The 15,012-nt window shown below is 38.2% G+C and overlaps 1 protein-coding gene and 1 pseudogene across 5 annotated transcripts in view; both read left to right on the forward strand.

Moving 5' to 3' along the window:
- The window catches only part of APTX (aprataxin), an 80,435-nt gene that overhangs the window by 2,717 nt on the left and 62,706 nt on the right, over window positions 1–15,012 (forward strand). For 3 of the 5 annotated variants that reach the window (XM_064490135.1, XM_010975816.3, XM_010975817.3), the window contains exon 2: window positions 5,938–6,023. The gene's annotated coding sequence lies outside the window, so the exon portion shown is untranslated. Of the gene's footprint in view, window positions 1–5,937; window positions 6,024–14,891; window positions 14,958–15,012 lie in introns of those variants that run through there. The other 2 variants (XM_031447282.2, XM_031447283.2) reach the window with 1 other exon arrangement.
- LOC116151809 (U6 spliceosomal RNA) lies at window positions 10,153–10,269 on the forward strand (annotated as a pseudogene).

The following is a 15,012-nucleotide window of genomic DNA, read 5'->3' on the forward strand; positions in this document are numbered from 1 at the left end:
GTGCTGCAGAGAAATTCTTAAATAGAGCTTTAGCCACTCATGAAAGTATTTCTGTAAGACAGACATCTGGAACCAAAATTGCTGTGTCAATAGGAATGCAGATTTCTGTTGAGTAAATAACTTTCCATATTGGTTTGTACCGCTGTCAGCAGTGTGTGAGAGGGCCTTACCAATATGGCCAGGTGGGTGGGTTCTGTCTTTTCTTTTTTTTTTTTTTTTCGGTCTTTGCTAAACTAACCTTAGAGATTAAAAAGTGATATCGATTGTTTTAATTAGAGTTTCTTGAATAGTGACGTTAGCATCTTTGAAATGTTTACTGACTCTTCTTCTGTCAACTGTCTATTGTCATTTGACCATTTTTCTGTGGTGTCCCTCCAGTATTTGAATGATATATAATAGCACTTTTATACTAGGGATAGAGGGTGTTAGTGTGTCATATGTTGCAGTTATTTTCTCTAGTGTTTTGTAGCTTTTCACTTAACCTATATCTGTATATGTATATATTTTGTCCATATAAACTCTTTAATTTTTATGTAAGTAAGTTTTGACTTTTCCTTTTCAGCTTCTTAATTTTTTTAATCTCCTCCTTTCTTTTCCTCTCCTACATCTCCTTCATTTGCTATGTTTTAAAGTCTTAACCAATCCAACGTTATAAATGTATTCTCCACGGTTTTCTTGTAGTACTTTCATGGTTGCTTTTTTTTATATTTAAATCTTTATGCCACCTAGAACTTATTTTGGTATAAGGACTGAGGCTTATTTGTAATTAACTAAGCTTTATCTTTCTCCAGATGTTGAGCTAGTTTGTCTAACTATGTTAACTTTTTCCTAACTACTGTGAAGTGCCACTTTTATTGTGTACTAGATTTCCTTAATATACATTTTAATATCTTGTAGGCCTCTTTCTCCTCATTGCCCCTCTTTATTTAAAATAATTTTCCTGGCATTTTCTAGTATGCTTACTTTTCCACATGAAGTTAAAATTATTTCTGGCAGATTTCCCCAAAATTCCGTTGTGATTTTGATTGTGATTACAGTGCTTTTATATATCAATCAGTTTGGGGAGAATTAACATGTTAATAATGTTGAATTTTCCTACACATAAACAAGTTACATTGTGTATGTAACTGTATATTCACCTTATTTATTGTGCTTTATCTTTTTTTAAAAAAACAAATAAATTAGGTCCTGATCATTTCTTCTTAAAGATGTTACTAGGCATTGTCTTTTTGTTGCTATCATGAATGGTCTCTTTTCTTACCATTATATTTTATTTCAGTGGTGTCTTTGTAACTCTTAGGAACCATGTGACCAGATCACAGGTGTCTGTGGAAATAGCTGGAGATGACTGGGCATGGCAGGGCCAAGTCATGAGGGCTTGAGAATTATATTACAAGTTTGAATTTTGTCTTAAAAGCTCTTGAGAGATACTGGAAGATTTTAGGGGTGGAATGATATAACCTCTAACAGCTGACTCTTTTTTAGAGTGTCTGTTAGGCACTATGCTAAATTCTATAAATGTTGTTATATTTTAATGCTTACAGCAATCTTGTTTTACAGATGATTTGATCATATGTACATTTTAGAACAATCATTTGGGTGCTAATGTGGAGGATGGATTCATAGGAAGCTTTTGTGATGAGAGATTAGATTAGAATTGATCTACATAGTAGAAATGGAGAGGGAAGGAAACATAAAGATAGAGGCGGAAAAAAAAAAGATAGAGGTGGAATCTGCAGGTCATGTGACTGGATACAGAGTTGAGGAAGAAGGAATCATGGCTGACTTCCAGGTTTGGCCTGAGCAACAGGATGCTTGGGGATGCCCTTCCTGAGATGGGGAGACCCAAAAGAGGAGGAAGAGGAGACTGTGATGGGGCAGTGTTGGTGGGAATGATGAATTGAGTTTTGGATGATATGTAGAATTGATGCTATAGTTTTTTTCTTTAAAAAAGAAAGAAAAATTTTATTGGAAAGCACAAAATGGAAAGTAAATCCTAGCTAAAATGCTATTTTTAAATGCCTGTATAAATTAATTTTAATTTATTACAACATTTGGTGTTTAATTAACTGTGGGGCCTAGTGGGGCTGGAATTATTATAATTTTTGAGTGTCACCAGTTTGTTCTGGTTCTCCTCTTATCTATGACTACATATGGTCTCAGTCCCCAGTCCTCAGTTGTTATTTTTTAAATACACTTTTTATTTTAGAATAGTTTTACACTTATAGAAACATTACAAAGGTAGTGCAGAGAGTTGCTGTATACCTGGCACCCATCTTTCCCTATTGTCAACATCTTAATTAAAATGGTATAGCTGTCACAACTAGTGAACTAATATTGTTACATTATTAACCAAAGCCCATTCTGTTTTTAAACAGGCATAATTGACATACAGCATTACATTAGTTTCAGGTGTACAACAGAATGATATTTGTGTACACTGAAAAATGATCAGCACAGTAAGTCTAGATTCCAGCGTACAAAGTTACAAGTTTTTTTCTTTTAAAAGTCCATTCTTTATTCTGATTTCTTTAGTTTGTACTTGATGTCCCTTTTCTGTTCTAGGATCCCATCCAGGACACCATGTTACTTTTAGTCATCATGTGTCTTAGGCTCTTCTTGACTGTGATGGTTTCTCAGATTTTTCCTTCCTTTGGATAACCCTGCCAGTTTTAAGGAGTACTGGCCAGGTATCTTGTAGACTGTCCTTCAATTTGGGTTTCTGTTAACTTTTTGTTTTCATGGTTAGACCGGATTTACGGGTTTTTGGGAGAAAGACTACCTCTTTCATCATATTATATCCAAGGTATATACTATGAACATGACTTATCGCTGTTGATGCAGACTTTGATCACCTAGCTGAGGCAGCATTTGTCAGATTTTTCCATTGTGAAGTTACTCTCCCCCTCCCATGCTTTTGAAGGATGTCTTACTCATTTTGATGCCATTGGCATGGAAGCATGTCTGGCACAGAGTAGTGTTTGTTGAACTAAACTGGGTCGCTATTATTTTATGAGTCTCATAAAAGTCCTGCCAGATAATTTTCTCTACTTTATCAGTAGGACATAAAAATCAGTAAATTTGAATAACTTGCCCAAAGTCACACAGTAAGTAGTCAAATTGGAATTTGAACCCAGCCTTTCTGAATGCAAAGCCTGTGGTCTTCACCTACACCATTCTGGCTTCACAGAGAGTTATGTTTACTTTAGCCATCTTCCCTAAGTACTTACAATGTAAAAGTGACTATAGATGCTGTGGTCTGATCCTTGGTTATGTGGAAATTTTATTCTTCAATAATTTATCTTTTCAATGTAAAGTTATTTATTTTATTTACTTTATTACTTACTTTAGACCTCTCCGCCTTGAATAGGACAGACCTCCGTGCCATATATTGCTTGATCCAATTCCAATTGATCCAATTGGAATAGCCTTTTTAAATTCCCTACAGAATTGTGGAGGGTGGGTTGCAGCAGGGCCATACTGGGAGAATGGGTACCAGTTGAGATGCCATTACAGTAGTAGAGAACTGGCTATATAATTTATAAGACTTAGTGCAAAGTGAAAACATAGGGTCCCTTGTTCAAAAGTTATTGAGAATTTCAAGACAGTGATAGCAGAGCATTCTCAAGCATTGGGCCCTTCTAAGCATGAGACCCTGGGTGACTGCACATCATATGAGCATGAAGCTGGCCCTGTAGTACAAGTAGTAGGTAAAGAGGACCAATAGTAAAGCAGTGGAAGTGGGATTGGAGAAGATAAGTGGTAATACAATGTATTAAAGAGGTAAACCTACAGTAATGGATTGATGATTACTTGTGGTAGGTGAGTGGGCAGATAAAATATGGAATGTAAAGTTTCTAATGGAGTAATGCTGTTCACTGACACAGGAAATCAGAGGACCAGATTAGCTTTGAGGGGAAAATGATGAGTTCAGTTTTAAACATATTAATGTTCAAGTGTGGATATTCAGGAAGCATTTGGATATACAAGTATCCATAGAAAAAGAGCAGGAGGATACAATCAGAACTGATAGTACTTACTTATCTTTGAGGTCGAGGACCAGGATGGAGGGTGACCATTGGTTGGGGACTTTAACCTTTTAAAGAAAGTATTCATGTATTTTGTGTATAATTGAGAAATAATTTTTTTAATGAAAATTAAGTCACAAAACTATTTCGTTTGTAAGAGAAATTGATTCAATCTGAAAGTAAAAGTTCGCAAAAGTTTATAGTTAAAAGAAAGGCATTCATTATATAAATAGGTTTTCAGCCACCTATTTTCTGTTGCCAGTAACTCGATACGCATGACTCAAAATAGGCTCTTAGTTTACTCTTCTTTAATTTTTCTGTTTAGCACTCACAACCTATTGGTTGCTCTACAGGTTGTATAATTTTTAAAACGTAAATTAAATTTTACTTTTATGTTGTATCTTTGTGTGATCTTAGGAAAATTACCAAGCTTCTCTTAGTTTCCTTGTTGATAAAATGGAGGTGAAACTAACTTTACTGGGGATGTAAGAATTAAATAGGACTATAATTGAAAGTTCTTTGTAAGCTCTAAATTTTGTAAATTCATACCCTTTACCTCTGCACCCAAGGCCCTTCTTAGTGAGCCTCCCATCTCCTTCCCAGTTTCATCTCCAATAGCCTACCTTCTCAAACTCGTTTTCTCACCCCCTCCTGAACCTGCCTTGTACTTCCTGCTTTCTTAACTTTGCTCTGATTCATTTATTTAATCAACAAGTATTGAGCACCTCACCTCCCTCAAGGCTTCGTTTAAATGTCATTCTCTCAATGAGGCCTACAGTGCCTCCTCTATTCAAAATCCCAATCTTCTCTTCCTATTCAGCATTCCCAATCCCCTTTAACTTGCTTGATTTTTTCCTTTTTCCTTCACATTCATGATATAACAAATTACTGACCTATTGTCTTTTCTCCCTATACCCCCTTTTCAATAGAACTAAAATTTCACTTGGGTAGAGATCTTTGTCTGTTTTGTTTTATGATGTATCCCAGGCATCTAGAACACTGGTACAGAATAGGTAATCAATAAATGTTTATTAACCTTTAATGAAAAAGAGTATGAAAACGAATATATGTATATATAGATATATGCATGACTGGGATGTTATGCTGTACACCAGAAATTGACACATTGTAACTGACTATACATCAATAAAAAATGAAAAAATATTTATTGAATGAGTGAATGAATATGCATTGTGCCAGACTTTAAGCCAGGAACTAGGTAGATAGTAATGAAAAAGCAGAGATGGTTCCTGCCATCCTGGAACATTGTGCCTAGCACACTAGTGGTTTTTCTTCCTGCCTGGGCTGCCCTTCTCCAGGAAATGTCAGAGTGACCAATTGCTGAGTTCAGAGTAGCTTTTCCTTTCAGAAGTCAGCAATTTTCAGATAATTTTACTTTTAAGTTTTATTTTTAAAAAATTCTAATAGAAAAGAAGGTGAAATATTAATGCATACTCTATAGTCATTCTAAGTTAGAAGTCAATAATTTCCCCTAATGCAAGGGAGAATAGTATCCCCTTTAATGCGCCAGGCCTTATAGATAGCTGAAAAATGTCATGGAATAGAGCTGGTTCCTTCCTTCTTTCCTCCCTCCCTCCCTTCCTTCCTCTTTCTTTCACCTGAAGAGATATGGTTGCAATTTTTCACACTATTGAAGAATGACAAGATGTGCAGTAAACATGTTTATTGCTGTATTTTTGTAAATTATGAAATGCTTGAGATCTTGAGCTATTTCTTGAGGTCCTCTATATGCAGTTGGTCAATATGAGTATTTATATTGCTAGAACTCTTTTTTAAGAAAAAAGAATTAAAGAGCTCAAATTGAGTGTATTTAAAAATAACCTGCTGATCCAGCACACTTAAAACAATGTGTCAGCAAGTATTCTTTCTCTCACCTGTTCTCATACAGAGAACCACACAATGCCGGGAAAGTACAAGGCTGGGGGTCTACTTGCAAGATATAGTGAAGAATTAAGGAAGAATAGTGCTGCACAGGTATGCAACAGCTAAATGATTTTTTATATCCCTTCCAAACGGAAACTCCTGATGTAGATAATTTAAACTAAATCCTGTTTGTCCTCATTTATTTGAACAATCCAGTTGCTAACATTTTGTGTATACACATCTTCTAGATAGTTACTTTAATTCTTCTCCTTATTTTGCTATCAAGTATCTTCTAACTTAAGTTTGTTATTCCATCTGAATTTCCTTCTCTGCACATAAATTCTGATGTAGATATGAATTATTTTGCCCCATGATCCATTTATCAGGAAAAAAAATGGATGAAAGGAAACTCTTGTGGAAGTAGTCTCAATCTGTTTTTAAATAATTTCTATTTATAGTGTCCCATAAACCCATGATATATGTAAAAATTTACTCTGCAAGTTTTTTCTATATCTTCTTGCACTTGTTAACGACTTGATTTTGTTTCACAATTGTTGCATTGTGAATAAACTCTACAACGTCCTCAAAAAAACAACAAAACAAAAGAAAAATTCAACTCAAGCAATGACCCCCATGCGAGGTCTACTCTAATGCTCTTAGCTGACTTATAAGCCCTCCTGTGTGCCAACATCACTCTGTGGATACACCTCTATCATAGCATTTATGTAAATGTGTATAATGTATTATAAACCTTGATGCCAATGTCTTCTTTTAGAAAGGGTTCACAGCCATTTCTAAGGGTACAAGAAAAACCTACAAGACAAAAAATCACACACACACACACACACACACACACAAGATGCCATTAACTAAAAATGCAGAGAATGAATAAATAAATACATGGTTAGGTTAGAGACAAAATAAAGCCAGGGATAAAACTAAAAATGCAGATAGGACTGACCTTCACATTTGCTTCAGCTGGGCCGTGAATTTGTCTCTAAGCTGACAGCCTCATTGGCCCCACAATTCATGGTGTCCATAGATAAAAAACAAACCCGTTACGCTGGAGGAGTAATACTATTCCTGGAATTGAGATGAGATTGGACTGCCTCCCAGGGATGCTCATGAAGAGAACATTGTGTTATATGAGGAGCAGTGTCCTTGACAGCATCCCTGACAGGGCGGCCTGTTCACAAGGATGCCTCTTACAGTGTGATGGCAGCACACCAAAAAGCGACTCAGTGGGTTAAAGCAGTGTTTCTGAGATGGAGCACCCTCAGTGATCACAGCTTCACATTTATCTCCCACACCTAGTACAATTACTGGCATATAGCAGGTGCCAAAAAGTATTCAAGTGACTGTCAAATGGGGAAGACTGAAGACTCCCTCTCAAAGGCCCCAGCCCTAATTACCAGGACCTGCTCCCCAACTCTGAACCTCTTTTTTAGCTGTCAAGCAATACAGTTATGAAATATTTCTTCTATTGTTGAAGTAAATTGCCATTTCAGCATTTTGATATTTAAACTTATGTCTTCTCCAAATATGGGAGTGAGGCTGGGGCGTTTGTATGTGAGTGTACACACTTGCTGGTGGTAGTCAAGAAGATACCATACTCATCAAACTGGGAGGTCAGTACAAGCAGTACTGTTGGCTTACATCTAGACTCCCACATCCAGGCTGTTCTACACAGCAGAGGCAGGGCTGGTGATGGTGCCACAGCAGGCCTTGGTCATTGATCTCTCTGCTGAGCATCAGGAAGCCTCAGTAACAAGTCACAGTAGCACTGGCATTAAAAGAGACTCGGCGTTGAGCTAGCAGCTACTGATTCAGGGCTCCTTAGTCCTGTAAGGTGACTGGGGTTGAGCAGACCTCACAGTTTGGGGTACAGTCATTTTAGCTGGCAGAGTTAGAGTCTTGGGGTAGGCCTGGTATAAGGGTCTTGGGGTAGGCCTGGTATAAGGGTCTTTCTTCCTGGTGTGTGTCACCACCTCTCATTCCTGACTGTCATCTTCTTATTGTCACTGATGTTGGAAAGCTGTTTTAGAGCAGGAAGTTGGTCCCCATGTGCAGCTTTTTACCTGCATAGTCACAATGCTGTCTTCATCATGATAAAGATGTTCTTCATCTTCTGGTGTGTAACCTTACCCTGTTCCTGCTTCAACAGCAATGGCACTGCCAGAGCTAAGACAGGAAACTGGGAGAGGCAGTGTAGTGGCTAGGAATATGAATTCTAGAAACTGACTCCCTGGGTTTGAATCCTGGCCCTGCAACAAGCAAGTTACTTATTCTTTCTGTGCGTCAGTTTCCTCACCTGTAAAAGGGGGAAATAGTTGTAGCTAGCTCGTATGTTATTGTGAGGACTAAATGAATTAATACATGTAAAGGGCTTAAAACAGTATCTATATGTAGTAAATATTATATAGTGATGTTTGCTAATAATAACAATATAAGAAGAATTACTATCCTATTCAAACAGGAGAACTAATATAGCTAGTAAATCAATATGATAGCGATTTACTAAAATATTTATTAAGTGCTAAGTATGTGCTAGAGTCTTTTCTAGGTCATTGAAACAATGTTGACCATGATAGACACAATCCCTTCCTTCATGGAGCTTACAGATAAAAGGGGGCACAGATATTAAACTAACAATTACCCCAGTGTATACGGCAGTCCTCTTTTTAGGGAAGTTGAACCTTGACCCAGGGTTCAGACATTTCAGTCTAAAGGATTCCAACATACAGAAGGAACAGCACCTCTTTTTTTTTTTTTTAAGAGAACATTCTAGTTATCTGATGCTGTGTGACAAAATGCCCCCCAAATTGGTGGCTTAAAATAGCAACAATCATTTACTTTTTTATCATTTACCAACTAAGGATGGAGCAGTCTCAGTAGTCACCACAGAGAACTAACATATCCCTGATAAACACTGCTCTAATTGCAGAATTTTGTTTTGTTCACTGTGGCAGAGCCCTGGCACCTAAAACAATGCCTGACGTGTGGAAAGTACTCAAAAATACTTGTTGAATGAATGAATAGATGTACTAACCGACAGAAAGCTAGAGAGTTTCTGATTTCATCTGGCTAGAGGTCAAGGCCCTGGAGAATGTGGGATGCAGGTGTCCATGTGGGCTCCTACAGCCATGTCCCTCCTACTTGATCAGTGGGAAGAGCTGATCTTGACAATGCCTAGAGCCCAGGCCCTCCTGTTCTGGAGTTACTGTTAATGATCTGTAATTGTGAGGTTGAGGGCATGGATAGTGCAGGATTCATATGGTTTGGGAGTGGCACCAACGGCAGCCCCATCAATCTTTAAGTTAGCTACATTAGTTTTCTAGTTTCCAATCAGAGAACCTTGATTGAGTGAGTTCAAAAAATTGGAAAAAAAAAAAGCCGCTATGTTTGTGTATGTGGATAGGCAAGGAAAAAGTGGTAGATAGGATTAGAGAGATAGTTGAGACCTTGCTTAAAAGCAAGACTAAACACTGACTTCAGTCAGGATTTGTGTCTTGAAATACTTTCTGTAGCTGCATGTAAATAGAGTAGAGGGAGGTGGAGTGAATTAGGGAGAAAATAAAGAAGAACATTCCAGAGGAAATAACATGAACATCAAGGAGTGCAATAGAGTATTGCAATTGGGCCAGGGCTTAGCAGGGATAGCTCACCTATCTCTCTAGAGTACCGGGGAGGAGGGGTTGGGAGGGTAAGAAGTTCAGTATTGCTGGTACAAGGCTGGCAATGAGGAGATGGTAGAAGACAAGGCAGGATAAGTTAGTGACTTTCTTCTTAGTATGCTTATAAGAAATTTCAGAGGAGACCACCACAACATCTTGAGATTTACACAAATAAGAATTGCTGAATTGAATAAAAGTTCTAATAGGAACCATCAATGGTATGAATGTCAGTACTTGAGATTACAGTGGCAATCCCCTAAACTCTTGAAAGGTAAAATTCTTGAGAGAGTTAAGCTATGAAATCAACACATAGTGGGAGAGGTTAACCAGTACTGAAAGTAGGAGATGAAAACAGTAAAGTGTAAATTATAGGTGGGAGATTTCAAATTGTAGGGTATAGTTTATGGATACATTAGCAGGTTTAGTTTTACACTGTGATGTACAGAACAGAACTTCTCTATTGGTGTGCTAATTATGTGTGACTAAGAATTTTAAAAGATTATCATTAAAAACCTAATCATAACTGATACAGCTATTTCACCATGAAACCTAATATCAAAAAGGTAATAGTCCTTGCCTCAGCAGCACTAAAATTGAAACAATACAGAGAGGATTTGCATCCTCTAGAAGATAGGCCCTTGCACAAGGGTGACATGCAAATTCGTGATGTGTTACATATTTTTTTAAAGAAAAGTAATATGCACAGAAACATAGTCAAGTTTCTCACTTAAAATTTTAAAATATTTTACTTGATATTTAGCCAAAACCAATATTATTTTCTCAAAAAGTCTATTTTAAATTTATATCATGTATAATTACAAAGAAAATGCGATTTTTCACCAAGTTCCTCATTGACCTTAAGATGAACCCAGTACGCTCTGCATATATAATTTTATCTTTGTGCCATAACATCAAAAAGTTGGGAAGCAGTGGGAGTTTATTAACTAATCTAAAAAGAAATAAAATATCACTAGAAAATATTCAGGAGTGTGTAGGTTGGGTTCCCCCAGAAGCAGACACTGAGGCAAGGATTTGAGTGTAGCTAGTTTGTTGAGGAGGTGATCCCAGGAAGCAGCAGTAGGGGAATAGAGAAGTGAGACAGGGATGGGAAGGAAGCAGTACAGGTGGATTAACCTGCAGGTTACCACTGCAGACAACTGGTGCAGGAGAGCCTCGAGGAGACAGTGTTTTAAAGTTGTTTCTCCCCAGGGCTGTGGAAACAAGTTTACCCATCCACTTTACATCATTTTCACTGCTGCTCTCAGGGGTGTAAATCCCCTCCCTTCTGGCCCGTGTGCAGTCAGAGAAGGCTGCCGAGGCCAGAGGAAGCCTGCAGGCAGAGTTGCAAGTGCTTGCAGTGAGAAGTTTTTGGATATGTAAAAGATGCAACTACATTTACAGCTCACTAGGTTTTGGTCCTATCCCCACTAAGTGACTTCTATTATTTGCCATCTGACCTAAGTTGGCCTACAGAGAAGAAAGTCTTGTCCATCTGATGCTGCCTCCAAAATACCTCTTAAATCAGTCCACCCCTGTTTTCTTGTCCAGGCTGCCAACATCTTTTGTGTTACATCAGTAAACTCCTGACTGCTCTTAGCCTTTCTTTTCTCATCTTCCCCTCCAATCCATTCTTCCTCACAACATCCACAGTGATCTTCATAAAATGAAAATCAAATAAAGTCATTCTCCAGCTAACTTTACGGTTTTCTCATTGAGTATAGGATGAGCCCACATACAGTTCCTAAATGGTTTACTATCTGATCCTTGCTCACTATTTTCCTTTTACTATCTATCCCTCAACTCCCCTGGGCTTCTGTCATGCCTGAAAGAATATGCTAAAGGCTTTACTGTAGGGCTTTTGTACATACTCTTTCCTCAGTCTACATCATAGACCTAGAATATTCTTCCACCAACTCTTCACTTGAGTTGGTTTCATTTTAATCTTTCTGGAGTCAGTACAATTGTCCTTTCCTCACACAGGTTTTTCCTGACACCCCTCCCACCTTACCCTCCCTTCTGCCAAAGAAACCAAACCAAAAAAAAAAAAAAAAAAAAAAAGAAAAACAAAAAACCAAATAAAATTTCCTAGTTATATTTTCTCCTAGAACTCTATACTTTTAAGAAAACCTCTGAAGCAGACCACTGCAGCCTCTGCAGCCTCCCCAGGTCGGTCCTCTGGCTCCAACTTCCTTTCCCTTAGACCAGGAGTCTCAAACTCTCAAAGAAAGCAGGGCCTTCAAGGCACCAGACAGGTTATATAAATGAGTGGGTGGAGGCAATGGCAGCTGGAGAGCACATGGCAGCCACTCATAATTCCCGTTATTTGTTGCCAGAATTTGCTGGATTTCTTGATTTTTTTTTTCAAGAGACCATGAATCCTTATTTTCATGCAAGATCTTCTAATTTCTAACTGCTGGAATTCAAAAAAATTAACCCCCCTTAAGCAAAATAGGCAAAACAATCTTGCAAAAGCACAAAGTTGGAGGTCTCACACCTCCTGATTTCAAAAGTTGTTACAAAGCAACAGTAATCAAAACAGGGTACTGACATAAACACAGACATAGACCAATGGAACAGAATAGAAAGCCCCCAAATAAACCCTTGCATATGTGGTCAAATGATTTTCAATAAGTATCCCAAGACCATTCAATGGAGAAAAGACAGTGTTTTCAAGAAATGGTGTTGGGAAAACTGGATATCCACATGCAGAAGGATGATGCTGGATGCTAATTTTACACCATATAAAAAATGAACTCAAAATGAATCAAAGACCTAAATGTAAGACCTAAAACTATAAAATGTAGGGGGAAGGCTTCCAATGATTTATTGGATATGATACCAAAAGCACAAGGCAGCAAGAGTAAAAATAGGTAAATTGGACTACATCAAAATTAAAAACATCTGTGCAGGGCACAATTGACAGAGTAAAAAGGCAGCCTGTGAAATGGGAAAAATATTTGCAAATCATATTTATCTGATAAGAGGTTAATATCTGTAAGATAAAAAGAATTTCTGTAGTGCAACAACAACAAAATAACCTGATTAAAAAATAGGCAAGTTATTTGAATAGGTACTTCTCTAAAGAAGATATACAAGTGGCCAAAAAACATGGAAAGATGCTCAACATCACTAATTGTTAGAGAAATGTAAATCAAAGCCACAGTGAGATATCATCTCACACCCATTAGGATGATTGCTACTAAAAACAAAACAAAACAACCCACCAAAATAAGAAAATAACAATGGTTGGCAAGGATGTGGAGAAACTGGAATGCTTGGGCACTGTTGGTGGGAATGTAAGATAGTGTAGCCGCTATGGAAAACAGTAGGTGGCTCCTTAAAGTACTAAAAACAGAATTATGAATCAACAATCCCACTTTGGGGTATGTATCCAAAAGAACTGAAGGCAAGATCTCAAAGAGATATCTGTACAACCATGTTCCTAGCAGCATTATTTGTAATAGCCAAAAGGTGGAAGCACAGGAATAAAATTTGGTGTAGAGATGCAATGGAATGTTTTTTAGCTTTGAAAAGGAGAGAAGTTTTGACACTTTGCAAGTGAATCAATCTTGAGGACATTATGCTAAATGAAATAAGCCAGTCACAAATAGGTAAATACTGTATGATTTCACTTATGTGGAGTATCTGGAGTGGTCAAACTCATGGAAACCAAAAGTACGATAGTGGCTGCCAGGGGATGGGGGAGAAGGAAATGGAGAGTTGATAGATTTCATTACAATATGAATATACTTAACACTACTGAACTCTATACTTAAAAATGGTTAAGATGGCAAGTTTTATGTCATGTGTATTTTGCCACAATTAAAAATTAAAACAGATTTCTTTTTTGAAAAAGAAATCCAAAAGCCCTGAACAGCCCAACAAAATACATTTAACATAGTGTATGGTTTGAAGCTTTGCCTTCATCGGTGAATCTCAAATTTAAGCATGTATTAGGAAGGATAACTTGGTGTGCTTGTTAAACAGAATCCTGGGCCCTACCCCAAAAGTTTCTGAATCATTAAGCCTGGATTGAGAACTGAGAATTTGCATTTCCTGTCTTTTGAGGCTATTGCTACTGACCCAATTATTACACTTTGAGGGCTACTGCATTAGATAATACTACAGGTTTACTCTGTATTATTTTCTATGTATCTGTTGTGATAAATCTTTGGTTCTGGGGTCCTTGAAAAAATTTTTAAGTGCCCACCATGCCCTTAAGCAATGTGTTTGTTGTGCCTTGTGAACCTGCTTCTTGGGCCAGTATTATGCTATACACAAAAGGCTAGACCTAATAGGGCCTAAAAATTCTGCCTAATTTTGCACAACATATGATGAATAATCTAATTAGAACAATCCAATCCAATTTTGAATGCAAGACACACATAGGCAGGTCAGGTAGAAGCAGAGGCTAAGAGAAGAATTCGGAGGGAAGAACAAAACTGGTCAGGTCACCAGAGTAGCCTTTCTTTACCTTGAACAATGTGAATCACATTCCACAGCCACAAGGCCTGTGTAGCCGCTGAGATGCTTTCTGTGCTTAACCCACTTCCTGGTGTGACCCTAATATAAACCTGTATCTTGTCTGCTAACGAGGGCAAGTCTCTCTTCAGTGTCTTCTGGCGGATCCTACCACTCTGTTTTGATAACTTTGATATCTCCATCATACCAATGAGTCTCTGCTTTGCTATGGAAGGAAACAGTTTTACAAATGAGATAGGAATTTTTCCATATACCAAAGTGCCTTAGAATAATTGCAGCACGTGCCTCTTGGGGAACATCCTAGAATTGCCAAAAAAAATCAGTAAACACTGCTCATCCCAACATCCTGCCTCTCTCCTCCCTGATTGCTCTTCAGCCATTTCATTTAGTGAAGACAGCATTAAAAAAAATCTTAGCAGGTTTTCCCGTTTCCACTCTTTTACCCTAGAAAAAAGAGAAAGCAGATTGTAGCTTTGAAAGGATGAGGGAAAACAATGCTACAAGCAGGTAAAGATGGCCTTCAAGGTAGTGAGCTGCTTACGAAGGGAATGTCAAGAGGCTGTACTGCTGCCTAGAAACGGCCGCCGCGGGGATAGCTGCTAAAAGGTGGTAACAGGGCAGCAGCTCTCGAGTAGAAAGATACTGAGAGAGCCCGTCCGCACCGGGACAACTGCCAGGATCCAAATTTGGATCCTGGTCCAGTACGGACCAATTAGGGCTGGGGCTTCACGATCCGGGCATTGGCCGAGACCCTCTCAACCACTCTTCCGACAAGCGCTTGGTGACGTCAGCGGTTGCTCTCTAGCATGAGTCGCGACGTCATTCCGCAGCGCCGGAAGTGGTGCGGCACGGAGAAGTAACGTGAACCTGTCCTTTCTGCGGTTTCGAGGTAAGGCAGTTGTCGGCCTGCCTCTTGTGTACCTGGATTGAAATCCTTGAGTGGG

Source organism: Camelus dromedarius, chromosome 10 (genome assembly GCF_036321535.1).
Source record: "Camelus dromedarius isolate mCamDro1 chromosome 10, mCamDro1.pat, whole genome shotgun sequence".
Lineage (NCBI taxonomy): Eukaryota > Metazoa > Chordata > Mammalia > Artiodactyla > Camelidae > Camelus > Camelus dromedarius.